The sequence below is a fragment of the Brachionichthys hirsutus genome, chromosome 5, assembly GCF_040956055.1.
Source record: "Brachionichthys hirsutus isolate HB-005 chromosome 5, CSIRO-AGI_Bhir_v1, whole genome shotgun sequence".
Classification (NCBI taxonomy): domain Eukaryota; kingdom Metazoa; phylum Chordata; class Actinopteri; order Lophiiformes; family Brachionichthyidae; genus Brachionichthys; species Brachionichthys hirsutus.
In genome coordinates, this window is record NC_090901.1 from 488,204 (window position 1) to 503,746 (window position 15,543).

Here is a 15,543-nt window from a genome sequence, read left to right on the forward strand (position 1 = left end):
CACATCCGAATCACTCACATGGTGAATCACTGGATGACAAAATGCTGTCTTGAGATCAGCACTTGCACCATTCCAGCCCTGATTTTACAACTTTTCAGGTAGTGAAAGCACTTTCAAAAAGCTGCTTGATTTTTGCCCAATCATTTCCTTCTCCACAGGAAATTCTGCAAGAACTCAACTTTGCTGAGCTCGCAGATAAAAAGTGCAGCGGCAAAGTAAGAAATATATATGAACACGTTGTGAAACACAACAGCACATCTTAATCCAACACAATTCAATCTGGAGTCATACATACGTTCAGTCTGAGGCGTGTTAAGTGTAGAGAGGTGATCTAGTTTCCTGTCTACATCATTTTGAAGCTCTACTGAGCCTGCTAGAGCTCTGGGTTTCAGTTCATATGGGGTTCTGGGACCTTTCTGGGTGGGGCTTGTTTGCTGGTTTTGGGTTAGTGTTAATGGTCTGCTGGATCCCTGGACTCCTAGCTGACAGGTAGGATGCCAGATGCAGCTCCACGGAGAGCCCCCAGCTGAAGGTGAACAACCGGCTCTGCACCTGCAAATTAAAAATAAAACAAACAAACAAATGTTTATCTCATTCTGTTCATCAATCTCACTTCCATCTGTCTGTCTCGTCTTCCACAGCCCTCCGTTCATCCCTGAGAGGCCCCACCCATCACGGCCCCACATCTGCATGAACAGCAGCAGTGAGCGACAAGTCAGTGAAGGGCTTCATTACGTGTGTGTGTGTGTGTGTGTGTGTGTGTGTGCGTGCATGTGCGTGCGTGTGTGTGTGTGTGCGCGCTTCCTTTCAGATCCTAACCGCTCTAGTGCAAAGGCAAGGAGGAACCGAGCTTAACCTCTGACCCTGCTCTTCCCCCTGTGTGACCCTGCCCCTTGCCCCTGCTGAACCCCTCTTTAGCCCCTCTGCCCCCTCGGCTTCTGGCAGAGATGGATGAGAAGGAGGTTGACAAGAGATCACAAGCATTTCTGCACCCCTCCTCAATGAAAACAAAGCATGCAGCATTAAGGGGGGCTGGGAGACCGAAGGTTTAATCTGACAAGCTGACAGGCCACGGTGCCTCAGCCAGACCTGGGAAGAACACGGCAGTACCACACACAGAGGGGGGGGGGGGCATCCGCCTGCATTCCTGCTGGCGTCTACGGTTTATTAACGGCCTGCAGTGAACCTTTCTCCCTCCCTACAGTTTCTTTAGAATGGCCCCCACGTCACAGATGCATATCTGAGTATCCTGGCCTGCAGTGGCTCCGGTAGCAGGCCCAGTCCCTTCATGGTAGTGTGTGCTTTCCCACAAAAGCACCTCTGGCTGCTTGTTTGCTCTTAAAGAAATAAAACTTGGCCTTTCGCTTTTACAGCATGAAACTGTGGGTATAATGAAACACGACTTCTAAACAAAGACGGCGTGGAGGGTCAATCAGACGGAGGCGATCTGATAAGCCCGGTCCAGGCCTCTGTTAGCCACTGTTTACTCTGCATGCATATCTCTGGCCCACAGTCACTTCCTTCACAGTTGCTCTCAGAGACGATGAGGGATGTAAAAGGAGAAGATGTGAGGGAACAAGATGTACTGGAAAAACTCGAATTGGGATTAGAATAAAGCAGGCTTAACCCAACACTGCTGAGGGTGTTCTTGGTTTCACGTCACATATGCAATGACACATCTTGCTCTGAACGTAAGAAATTGAGAAAGAAAAGAGAGATGGAGAGAGATGCATGAAGAAAAAGCTGTAAAATGTCTAAAGCCAGCAGCAGCTGAGCGTCGTTTTCACTGGCGGGATCTGGAAAGGTGATGTAATTCAAAGAGAATGGTTGTGGTTGCCTGTACAGAAAGAGGTTTACTGGCCCCCGGCTGGCCGTGGACAGAGCACACACATATCTTTGCAGACGCTGTGAAACACAGGGCCGTAAAATGGAACAAGCTCATGTGTGGAGCGCCTCATAAATTAGGCCAAAAGAGCTATGAAATAATACCCAGAATCTCATTGTTCAGGGAATCAAGGCATCTTTATTCATTCCAACATGAGCATGAAAGCAACAACATTTGCACTCTGGTCCCGATTAGGAGGCAAACGAAAAAGAAGAAAGACAGAGAAATCTGTAAACATCTTTTATGTCGCTGCAAGAAAGGACCTGGCAGCCTCCGATCACTTCTGATGATTATTTTAGGGAGGGAGGGTCCCGAGAACATGAACTGTACTCTCCTCTCCCTTGCATGCTTTGGATCATGACTCCACTAATTCAGCCTCCTCATCCTGTTTTAATGATTACCGCTTCGCTCATAAAGCAGCGAGCATTTAGCACGAAACAAGACGTCTCACTTAAAAGGTATTTCCTCATTTATATGTTTTCTCCTCTGGTTGGGGGGTCGAAGCTCCTCTCATCCCTGATGACATATTAACTATTGGCTTAAGACGTTGACAGGAAACGATTCCCAGGGTTGACCAAAGCCTGGAATGTGCTATTAGGAGGCTTTCTCCCGCACTCCATCAGAGACCCCCCCCCCCCCCCCCCCCCACCGGCTACACCCACTTCACTCCCTGTCCCCTTCCCCCTGAAGGATGTTTTTTGTCGTTAATTGGTTCAAAGGTGCAATTGATAAGAAAGAAAGAGACATCAAACCACCTCCCATGTTGGGGGGGTGCATGGTTAAATCAAGCATCTTGAGAATACCACCGAAGCGAGGATTAGTCCGTCTTTCTTCCCCGTTTCTGTTCCTTCCCTCGAGCCCCTCGTCCATCCCGGGATGTGTGCGTGCTTCTGCAACTCTGTGTGTGTGTGAGTGAGCGTGATCGAATGCGTGCACGGTTGTGGCCTGATACCATTTCATAAAGAGTGCACAAAGTCTGACAAACACAAATTAGATGATGTGAAAACAGGCCGGCTTTGACATCTTGTGTTGATCATGTTAATGGAGGCTAATGTCGAGGCTAATGTCGAGGCTAATGTCGAGGCTAATGTGGAGGCTAATGTCGAGGCTAATGTCGAGGCTAATGTCGAGGCTAATGTCGAGGCTAATGTCGAGGCTAATGTGGAGGCTAATGTGGAGGCTAATGTGGAGGCTAATGTGGAGGCTAATGTGGAGGCTAATGTCGAGGCTAATGTGGAGGCTAATGTGGAGGCTAATGTCGAGGCTAACGTCGAGGCTAACGTCGAGGCTAACGTCGAGGCTAACGTCGAGGCTAACGTCGAGGCTAACGTGGAGGCTAACGTGGAGGCTAACGTGGAGGCTAATGTGGAGGCTAATGTCGAGGCTAATGTCGAGGCTAATGTCGAGGCTAATGTCGAGGCTAATGTCGAGGCTAATGTTGAGGCTAATGTCGAGGTACGGCAAAGGTTTGGTTAAGCTTCACAAAATGACATGTTGGCTTGTGTGCTTTGGGGTTTTGGTTTCTAGTTGTGGTCATGCTTAACTAAAAACCATTAAGTCTGTTTTTAATAAGGCCCCTGTTGCACCATGTTTACATGCATTGCTGTCCAATAATCAATCATAATTTGTACTGATGTGTCATCATTCTTCTCCCATGTGTAAACATTCATTCTGCCTTGTCCGGCACCGGCTCGCGGGTCGTGCTGGAGCCGATCCAGCAGTCAACGGGCGAGAGGCGGGGCACACCCTGGACAAGCCGCCAGTTCATCCACACACACTCACACCTACGGGCAATTTAGTGTAGTGTAAAATGTGCATGTTTCTGGTGGTGGGAGGAACCCGGAGAACCCGGAGAACCCGGAGAGAACCCACGCAGACACGGGGAGAATCTGCAACCTCCTTGCTGTGAGACAACAGCGCTTACCGCTGCGCCACTGTGCTGCCCATCCTGATGATCCTGATGCATGTGGTTCTGCACAGACCCTAACCCAGATCCAGAGTGGATCAGAATCACAGCGTCACTGAGGATCAACCTCATGTGACATGTGCAAGTGGTTACTGTAAATGGTAGACAATTTGACTTAGTCTATTGCGGTGGTTTTCAAATTGAGGTTCGGGGACCCCAGGAGTCCTTGAGGGGGGTTCAGGTGGTTCCTAGAAAAATGGGAAACAATTTGTTTTCGCTTTATTTCTCTCATAAAAAACATGATGATATATTTTGGTCATCATTTTGGTGCACTTCCTGTAATACAACATCTAAAAACAAAATTAATTTCAGATGGGACGCTGGGACGAAATCTTATTAAGTGGGGGTTGTGGTCTAATTTGTGTCCGTTTAGGGGTCCTTGACGTAACAACGGTTGGGAACCACTGCTCCATTGCACACTTAAGTAAAAAAATATGTGATGTTCTTGAAAGGATTGAAAAAGAAAATCTGTTGTGAACAACAAACTAATTAGTCACAGATTTTTGTTTTAAAAAAAATATTTGAATGAAAATGTAAAAAATAACTGAGACAAAAGGGGTGTCGATCGGATTATTTCAGGTGTTCAAAATGGCAAAACTCTTCAAATTGTTCCACGTGGACCTTTTAAGGCCCATGCAGAACAGACTTTGGCCTCTTTGTAGCAGACTGATGTCACAGGTCGAATTCCTCTGCAGAAGTAGGCCAGAGCCCCGTACGATAGCAGATTGCTGACGATCCATCGGGAACACGCTCAAAGAAGCTTTGTACTGATGCCGCCGGCGTCAGGGACCGACGTCCCCGTCACAAGAAGCTGCTGCCATTTGAAGCAGCCGAAAAGGGCTTTATTCACGCTGCGTTTGGCATAAAGGGTGTTTTTGTTACACCTGTTTCTTATCTAAAACTTGATCCAGCAATCGTTTGGCTGACTAAAGTCCAAGGTAGGCTCAGAGAGAAAGCCGGGACAGATTCTGCTTCTTGTTCATTTCGGCCTCCTAGAGAGTGGCGATGAGACAACAAAAGGACGGGGGTATGGGGATGTCTGCTAATTGTGTAAATGTGTCTGTATAGTGTGTGTGTGTGTGTGTGTGTGTGTGTGTGTGTCAGATCTGTTGTATAAGGCTGAGGTTGCCCAGAGGGGGATTTGGGCTTGCCTGCTCTTAGGGCTGGGCATGTTCCTCGAATGCCGACCTGGAATTCCACAGCCCAGGCTCAGGAATTTTATTTGCAACACACCTTACTCTCTTAGCAAAACACACACACACAGAGACACCCCCCCCCCCCCCCCCACACACACACACACACAGATATCCTGCTGGTCAGAGGAGGGTAATGCTAAAGAATTTTCTGCCAGCAAGGACTTAGTAGCAGCAATATCTGATAAAGAAATGCAAGTTCTTTCATGCAAATGATGCAAATGATGATGTCTTGGGTCAATTTATACAACACATGAGAAAAGCCACCCTGATTTCTGCAGTTAACCCTGAGAGGAGAACATCGTGCTGCATATACACAGGTAAAAGGGAGGCTTACAAATACAAATACATATAAATATTAAGAAAATACTCAAATATGCACCCTGTTCTGAGCAGGGTTTGGATCACTTTCCACAGATATCACATCAAAGTGAAGGGAAAGCGCATTCAAGAGACGCTAAATGTTGTTTAAAGCATGCATCCAGTCTTAAATGTGGAAGCAGAGCACAAACAAGCATTCTTTCAGTTCCCAGGCAATTTTACATTTACCATTTCATGATCAATGTCTTTGTTGTTATCACTGCCCCGTTTCCCTGCGATGCATCTTGAGTGCATGTGCAGTGAATCCCTGTCAGATGAGAGGCTGCTGTAAACGTCAGCGATTGGGCCGCAGCAGAAGTGAAACTCCAGCAAACGGTGCGAGGGGTTAGCTAGCTCAGCCCTGCTATCTGAGGACAGGAAGAAGGACGAGTGTATCAGGAAGTGCACGCCTGCTATTGAAAACATCATGGCTTTTTTTGTTAACAAGGACCACCATGTAAGGAAGTTTGGACCTGGCATTGAGGTCATAAAATAGGGAGTTAACTGAAATCTGGCACAAAATATATTTCACGGTAATTCAAACCATGTATTGCAGCATATTCTATAGGATATATGTACTTTACATAAAACGGAGCAAGCCAGATATGTCACAATCTATCAGGATCTCATTTATAGTCATTTAATCTTGTGGGGAAAACCTCTGTCTTGAATTTGAGTTCATGCATTGTTCTACTGCAACTCCCACCAGCCCAACAGTTCTGTCCTCAGGATTACATCTACTGTAGGTGTAGTGCTGGAGTATGAGGGACAATGGCCCACACACATACAGAACACGTCCCAGCGTGTCCCAGCATGTCCCAGCATGTCCCAGCATGTCCCAGCATATCCCAGCGTGTCCCAGCGTGTCCCAGCGTGTCCCAGCATATCCCAGCGTGTCCCAGCGTGTCCCAGCGTGTCCCAGCATATCCCAGCGTGTCCCAGCGTGTCCCAGCGTGTCCCAGCATGCCCCAGCGTGTCCCAGCGTGTCCCAGCGTGTCCCAGCGTGCCCCAGCGTGTCCCAGCGTGTCCCAGCGTGTCCCAGCGTGTCCCAGCATGCCCCAGCGTGTCCCAGCATATCCCAGCGTGTCCCAGCGTGTCCCAGCATGTCCCAGCATGTCCCAGCATGTCCCAGTACCACGGTGACTGACTGGCTCTTGCTTCTATGCTTAACAGAAAGAATATTTGTCACAGTTTGTTCAGTAATTGGACCCAAAATAAAGTAATGATGAAAAATTCAAACCAATTAACCAACTGATGGAGAGCGTATCTGTGGATCGGATGGGATGACTGACTGCAGGTGATGAAGAGGGGAGGAGCAGGCCAGAGCCAGCTGCCACGCCCTGGACACAGAGACACAGAGACACACAGACACGAGGAGGAGGAACGCTGCCCATTGTCTATAGCGGCAGCTCGGCGTTCTATCGGTGGGCGGGCCCAAGCCCGCCGGGTCAGCATCTGTCCCGTGTGCTGATGTCAGGGATGTGTTCCGGTGATGTTGACAACCAAAAGCTCCGAAGCTGTGCAGGGAACACTTTCCAGACCTCCTACTGTTTCCCAGGAATTTATGTTGAAGGAAAGCAAACACTCTGGGGCACACACACACACACACACACACACACACACACACACACACACACACACACTCTGGGGCACACACACACACACACACACACACACTCTGGGGCACACACACACACACACACACACACACTCTGGGGCACACACACACACACACACACACACACACACACACACACTCTGGGGCACACACACACACACACACACACAAACACTCTGGGGCACACACACACACACACACACACACACACACACTCTGGGGCACACACACACACACACACACACACACACACACACACACACAAACACTCTGGGGCACACACACACACACACACACACACAAACACTCTGGGGCACACACACACACACACACACACAAACACTCTGGGGCGCACACACACACACACACACACACACACACACACACAAACACTCTGGGGCAAACACACACACACACACACAAACACTCTGGGGCACACACACACACACACACACACACACACAAACACTCTGGGGCACACACACACACACACACACACACAAACACTCTGGGGCGCACACACACACACACACACACACACACACAAACACTCTGGGGCAAACACACACACACACACACACACACACACACACAAACACTCTGGGGCAAACACACACACACACACACACACACACACACACACACTCACATGCACCTCATCCAAAAGCAAAGCAAGCCTCTTCACATACTTTACCTCTTGACTGATACTGTTTTGCTCACGTTGCATTTGATAAGCTCCAAAGGATGATAAAGGCAAACACACGCACACACACACACACACACATACACACGCACACACACACACGCACACACACATCTATTCAACGTAAAATAACAGCACACATATTCACAAAATCCCACAGGCGTTCTTACGCATCATTCCATTTTGTGTTTGTGACACGGTGTTAGCGGGAAGTCCGGCTGTGAGCTAACCCTAACCATGTTTTTCTCCTCTCCTCTATTATGTTTGGCACCTGTTGTGTGCTCAACACACGCACACACACACACACACACACACACACACACACGTCTCCTTCACCATGTGCTATTAATAAATTGATCAAATTATTTGCATTCCTGTCTTAAAGATCAACAACAGAGTTTTGGGTTATCAATCGATTATTTAAGACTTAGTGAAAACACTGGAAACACTTTTGTTTCGATAATGCACCCCCCCCTCCCCCCCCCCCCAAACAAACCGAGCCTTTGATTGCATGTTCCTCCAGAATGCTGTTTTTGTGAGTCCTTCACTCACTTTCACACGAGACATAGTAAATGATAAAGAATGTGCTTTTGTCCTCTTTAATCTCCCTGTTTTTCTGCTGATGCCCCCCCCCCCCCCCCCTCTCTCCCCTCCCCCACGCTGATGACGCATGGGAGCTGAGCTGGGCTGACAGACCATCTTATGAAGAGGCTGCTTGCAAGTCTGGGACCCCGAGACCCTCTGGACATAAAAGAGCAGGTCACACCACTGGAATGTGGACTGGGGACTGGGACAGGAGGAAAGTAACATCTGGGGGGGTTTAAAGAAAGGACCTGTGGCATCACGCCTCTGCTACAGTTTCCTTTGAAGGTTTGTGCTGGCAGAAATCTGATAACAACCTTGGATCCTGCGTCGCCGTCATGCTTGCTTTGGCTGTGGAGACTGTTTTCTCAGAAAGGACATCTTTATTGATAAAAGCTGTTTTGCATGCCAGTCGGTATCGAGAACTCTCCCTTCTGTGTGAGATCTATAATAGCAAGACTGTCGTTGTTTTAGAAAGGAAAAAATATTGTGTTTTTAAGAAGCATCATTGGAACTATAAAGTGAAAGCAAGGAAACGTCTCGGCATGACCCCCACCCCCCCGATGGCACTTTTGAATTTATGGCTTTAGACATATTTCCAATGTTTTGCTTTCCTTTCATCTCTGTCAGGAAATGTTGTTTGGCACCAATGAAGAGAGGAAGTTGTCATGTTTTCTGTCTGAGCCACCGAAAAGAATCCACAACTCGGCACTCAGCGCGGCTCCTTCCCCTCCTAACTGGAGCTACGCCGTCCACATTTAGACTGTTCTTGGTATCTTTATACACCAACCATGAAAAGTCAAAGTTAATCGGAGTTGATTTTTAACAGACTTTTTCAGAATCTAAGTTATAATAATCCTTATTATGCTGGAATTTCTAGGTTTACATTGAATTTGTGCGGGTCCCCTTTTCAGAAATAGGAATCCAACCAGCTCAGTAAAGATAACGTGTTTGATAAGGTGAATTTGCAGCAGAAATACCCCCCCCCCTCCATTCTCCCTCTCCCAAGGCAGTCTTAGTGCAGCCGAGCAGCTGTCAGAGCAGTTACTGGTGTTAAAAGATTCCAGGGCCGAATTACAAGTCCAGTTTGTTACACAGAAACCCACAGGTGTCTCTCGGTGCTGAGAGCTAAGCAGCGCCATTGTGTTGGAGCCCGCCGGGCTAATAACTGACAATATTAATGAAGACACGGGAGGGTGCAGCTCCAGGACAGGGAGGTCATCAATTCACCCTTTTATACTTATACTTTTCAAATTAGTTTCAGCACGGTAGTCAAGCAAAGACAAATAGTTATTTGCACCAATGGTCTGGCTGTAATTGCTACTAGGAAGAAGTCGATTCGCTGAGCAGCACACACGGGACAAACACTCAGCTTGTCTGGAGGAACATCTCCCGGTTGAACCTGCCTCAGACAGCGAGCTGACTCTCGCTCTAATGATAATAATAAGGCCGACATGGTATAACCTCTCTCCTTGGAGCCCACAATTACTAGCCTGGCACGCTGCGTACGCACACAGTCTGTCTGGGGACCAAGCCACAGGATAATTCCTGGTTACCTGCCGCTGCCAATACTCACAAACACACTTTACATACAAATACTTGGAAGAGAAAAAACTTTGGTTATTAGCACACGCACCCACATTGGCCTCTGGGACATGCACACACTGCACATATGAATTAGCCACAACACGTGCAAGGAGCCAAGCCTGAATTAGCAGCCAATTTGCCCTCCTCAAATGTTGGTAAAGGTGAAACCGCTGCTCTTACCTCATCTCAAGGGGTCATTCTCAACCCCACGAGGTGGATGATGAGGAAGAGGAAATGACTGATGATGTTCTGTGTTAGCTGGAAATAAAACAAAAGCAACTCCTGTAATATATGACGGAGACCGCTGGCTGACTGTGACTGCTAGGGGGCCGCCCCTCCCACATCCGGGACGGACCAGGCTGCCCTCAGGAATCCCACCATTTCGTTAAATCGCTTTATATATATGTATAGTGCTTACTTGCTGCTGGTTGTAAATGAACCCCATTATCGTTATCAGCAATGATAGAGGCCGATCGTTAATCAGGCCACGCCTCCTGGCGCAGCTCAATCTCTTATCTCTTCCCAGTGGAAGTGATTTTAGTCCCGCTGGATGCAGCAGGTGTAACTGCTGAACCGTGGACTGGTGTCCGCTGTGGTCACTGGAGGGGTGCCATGGACCCTCAGACAAGCTGCAGGTCACATGTACAGGATGAGCACACCGCGGTGTGCACGTGCAGAACCCAACTCACAACAGAGAATAGTGACAAATATTTAAGAACCTTTGATTCCATATTATTATAGTTTGTTCTCTTCTTCTTTCCACCATGTCTTGCATCATTGTGCATATGTTTCCACGGCGGCACCGTTTACTGGTCTCCCATAGGCAGACCAGTAATTGCTTGGCGCCTCTCGAGAAAAAAACCGGGAAAAAGGCAAACAAAGAAACAGTTTTGTTAATGGCCTGCTGCTGCTGGCTGCTGATTTGGCCCAAGTAGTAATGCCAATTCTATTGGAACGCACACAAACATCATACTGCCACCCATCATTAGCAGGGGGCTCCGTGAATACCAATGTGTGTGTGTGTGTGTGCGTGTGTGTAGGGTTTGTTTTTGAGTATATGCTAGGGCTCTCACTTTTGTCGTTGCTTGTGTGCCGTATTTAAGCATACATTCACAAACATTCACACAAACACACATATAGTCTTTGAGTTTGGGGGGTTCTGGACATCGGCCCAATCACGTTGCGGAAGCATGAAAATGAAATTGACAGTCTTGGGCTGCAGGATGGCACAAGCAGCCGTTGCCAGCTTCCATGTCTCAACAGACAAAGGCCAAATGGCAGACGCAAGCTCAAGCGATTGTTCCCAAATATGTGCACTGCTCTGTCGAGTTTGTGTGTGCGTGTGTGTGTGTGTGTGGAGGACGGATAGGATCATATCTGATCCTGATTCTTAGAGAAATATATTTTTCAGTCAATTTCTCAACCCCTTTTGACAATTCTGTGCCAGACAATCATCTTACATTATGCGTAGGTGATTGTCTTTAGGAGGAGGCCAGTGAGGAAGGAACCCTGTGACCCCTGGGCCCTGGCGAGGAGCAGGGAAATGGAGCTTATCTTGTATATGTGAGGAAGATAACGAGAAGGCTCGTCTGGCTGGAGAGAGGAACGTCCGCTGTGCCGCTATGCTAGAGATCTGAGAGTGGAGCCTGTTGATGTGAGCGGCACGCAAACCGGCACTCGTTCAAAAGCACCGAGTAAAATCCACAGGAGTCTGCCTTTATGTTACTGCAATATTACTGCTGAGTTTTTCTCTAAAACGATCCAAGTATTACTTCCTTTGTCTTTTCAGATGAAGAAACGCGGGTCAGAATTTTGGTTTAGAGAGTTTGTTTATCTCCACCTGACATATGACAGAGCTATTTGAAGTGACGGGTAGGTATGGATCATGGCCTGCCTTGTAATTAAGAGAGATTGCTATTTTCCCCTCAGATAGGCTCGACTATCCTGATCTGTAATTATATGTTGTTCAAACACAGAGGGGCGTGGCCCTGGTTATTGTGCAGCCTGCATTACCAGCACAAGTAGCAGCAGCAGCCATTGTCTGCCTGTGGCTTTAAAGTTTCAATTATCCTTAACAATTAACAATGCAGTGTGTGTGCGTGTGTGTGCAACCCTCGGTGACCTCCACACAGTGACACTCAGGTGCAGTAATGATGAAGGTGACGTAAGGACACACCTGGATGAAGTTAAGTGAGAGCTTAAACGGTGCAGCGTGTTGACGTCTTGCTTAATTAAGTGCAGCGTTCTCTTCCTGCAAAATAGTCGTTTAAATGAAATCTCTGTGAAGGAAATGTTGGCAGATCACTTTTTCTTTTGGGAATGTGTCTTCTTTAAACTCTTAACATGGATTGGCCAGAGAGTTGAGTATTTGACCCCACTGAGGCGGCGTCTGCACCACACACAGAGGATATTTCAGTGTCAAGCGGTGACCCCTTGTTTTCCAGTAAGAGCAAATTGTCGTGCGATGACCCAGTGACCACGCTGGAAACCACTTCCCCCGTGTTATGATTGTGTATGGCTTAACCACCTCGTTTCCCTCGGCGTGGCCACGTCTACCCCACACGTCTGGTCACATCCACACTGCTCTGCTGCTTCCGTCACCTGACCTTTCAATGGCATGTTGACAAGGAGACAGAAAGCCTCAAAATCGCAAACGATAGCATTTAAAGCTCCATGTTTAGTGTGTGAGTGGGCTGTGTGGGTCCCGCTTTTTAGGAGATGGTCAGACAGAGACCAAAGACAAGCAATACATGTCTCGTATATTGCAAATTATAACTGTACTATAAGATATGCACGTTTGGAATGATCACCAGCCTGAGTGATGTACATGGGCTTAGAGGGGATGGGGGGAAACGCTTGGCCTTTGTCGCCGCTCCTAACACTGTTTCACTTTGCACAGAATCTGCAAAACGTCCAACTTCATTGTTACCATCTAAGAATTTTCGGTTACATAATTAGAAAGGTTTCGTCGCAGCTCCTCCGTGATTAGGAATCAACAATTAGATCGTTTCGTGGGGCACTGAGGAAACACAATCCCCTCTTTATACTCAGAGCACATACAAGGATGTAGACGAAATGTTATTTTATGTTATCGCTCCTTGTGATTAGTGCACGAAGGAGCGCTGGATGCTCATGCCAATACGCACCACACAGGGGTTCTGACTATTCCTGAGGGCCAGCACAGATTGTTCTGGCCATAGAGGTTCTGTGGTATGACCCCCTTTCCCTCTGATTCCCTCTCTCTGTCTCTTTCTCTCAATCTCATTCCCCCTCTCTCCATCACTCCTTTCAGTCCACAGCAATTAGGGAGGCAAAGTGGGAAAAGGGGAATGTGTGAGCATGCTTTGTGAGAACTGGGAGAAAGAGAGAGAGAGAGACACAGAGGAGGAAGAAGGGAGAGAAGGCCTGTCTTAATTGGCCTGTGTGGCCACGCTGGGCTGCGCTGGGCTGCGATGGCGTGGGCTTGCCAAACCCTGTGCCTCAATAGTTGGCCTGGCCCGACATGCATCCCGTGCATCCGGCCAACCACAACTAACTCTAGTGTGCTCTTTGGCAGTTTCCAATGTCAGGCCTGGGAGAGTTGTGCCACCCACATCTACGCTCACAGTTCAGGAGGCCTCCCTGATGCCTTTGGGTTTATGGGTTATCGGGCTCCACCAGTTTAGGCATTTCTGAACTCTTTCTATTGTTTACTTGTTTAGGATAATGTCGCAGTCATCTTATGACTAGGTTCCAGATTTAGGAGCCAAAAATGCACCTTCCTGAATGACAAGCATCCCGTGTGTGTCTCAGCCGCACTGTTCCAGCGTCTCGTTGTCTTTCTTCAAACAATATTCACATTTCTGCTTCTTTAACCTTGCAGCTGCAGAAGCCGCTATAATTATCTGAGATATGACCATCATAACTCAACAATCAGGAAAACAAGTAAGTGGCGTGGTCGGCCTTGTTTTCATAGACTTATGCTGTGCCAGGCGCTGCCCCATCAGGCACAGCGGTGACGTGATGAGAACTGAGGTCCGGAGAGTCCCTGATCTCATTACCAAACTCTAGTACGATGTAGAAACACCTCCAGGGAACAGGCTGGCTCCCAACACACACAGAGACACCTGCTTGGTTTAAATAAAGTCCGTTTATTGGCACTGAAACACAGAGAAATGTGCCTGTCAGTTAAAAGAGGAAGATCTGAATGATAGAAATCAAGTGAACATGTACGTTGGGCCCTTCCATCTTCAGTGTGTCGTCTGTGTAGGCAGCCTCCAGCACCAGCAGCTTCACTTCATAGGCAAAGGTGAATTAACTGTATCATTTATAAGCAAAACTGCAAAGAGCACGAGCTCTTTCACAATAAAAGTTCACTTTCCCTTCAGTCACTATTATCATTCAGGCAGAACTTTGCTCTAAAGTCAAAAAGATATGCGTGTTATTTGTAAAGCTCCAACCCAAAGACAGAACGGAGAGCTGCAGCGAACGCCGATGCCTGAATGCATTCTGGGAACAAAGACACTGAACCGTAAATCTGCCTGCTTACAGACAGCATGTGGGTGGGTATGATCATGCATGGCAACAATGAAAGGTTGTGCCGTTTTCAGAATGCGATAATTTGAGACACTTTGGTCACTAAACTTAGCCACTGAAGCAGAGCGGGCTCCAGCGTTTAGCCAGCCGCCGGAGGATGGAGAGATGAATGTACGGATGGGTGTGTCCGAGCCGAGGCAGTGAGAACCGCTCAGGTTTAGTCTGGCGTGCAGCAGAGGAAGACGTTGTGGCAAGTCTGTCTCACGCTGAGTGCTGATTTCCACTTTGGCATTGTGCCTCATCACAGGATAGGAGACAGACACACAGAGATGGAAGGGGGGGGGGGGGGGTGAGAGGAACAGAGAGGGGTTCAAATGCAACTGCAGATTCTTTGCAAGGCTTTAAGCTATAATAAATCATTTACGGGGTACATATGGTTTAATTGACATAAAAAGATCTTTAAAAGCTCTGTGGCGCGAGTAGAAATTCAAGACAGGAAAATACACTGAACAAAGCAGTAAACAAATGGTATACATTGTATCTTTGATAAAATGTTTTATTGATATTAAAAATGAAAGTACATATATTGTGCATTTCGGACATTCTAGCGTGCAGAGGTTAAATCAATAAAATACACACAGGCTGAGAGAGCTACTGACGCAGGGCGATTTGTATCGCCTCCTATTCAGCGACAGGAAGTGGTTGTCTTTCACGCCGTCCGTAAGAACACGAGAGCAGCCGCTTTGAACATTACAATAGTGAATGAATGCAGTCCTAGCTGGAAATGATTGGAAATAATAATAATAATAATGCCTGCTTTGTTGCACAACTGAAGTAGGCTATGATAAGACAGGACACCCCTTGATAATTGAGATTTCTCTTTCACCACAGCACAACGAGTATCCATTCAGTCGCCATCACATGTGTGAGCCATGACAAATGAGAGCGAGGAACGAGAATATAGAACAGAATGATTGTGTCTGACATTAGTGGTTTGTCACGGGGAGCTGCATCGTTGTGGCCGGCCGGGTATGGGTAACTAACGTTGCTGCTATCACTTACACTCAGCATCTCCTCCACGTTTTCCTCAGAGAGCATACATTATTTCCCATAGTGCTTCAGACATGGTTCAGT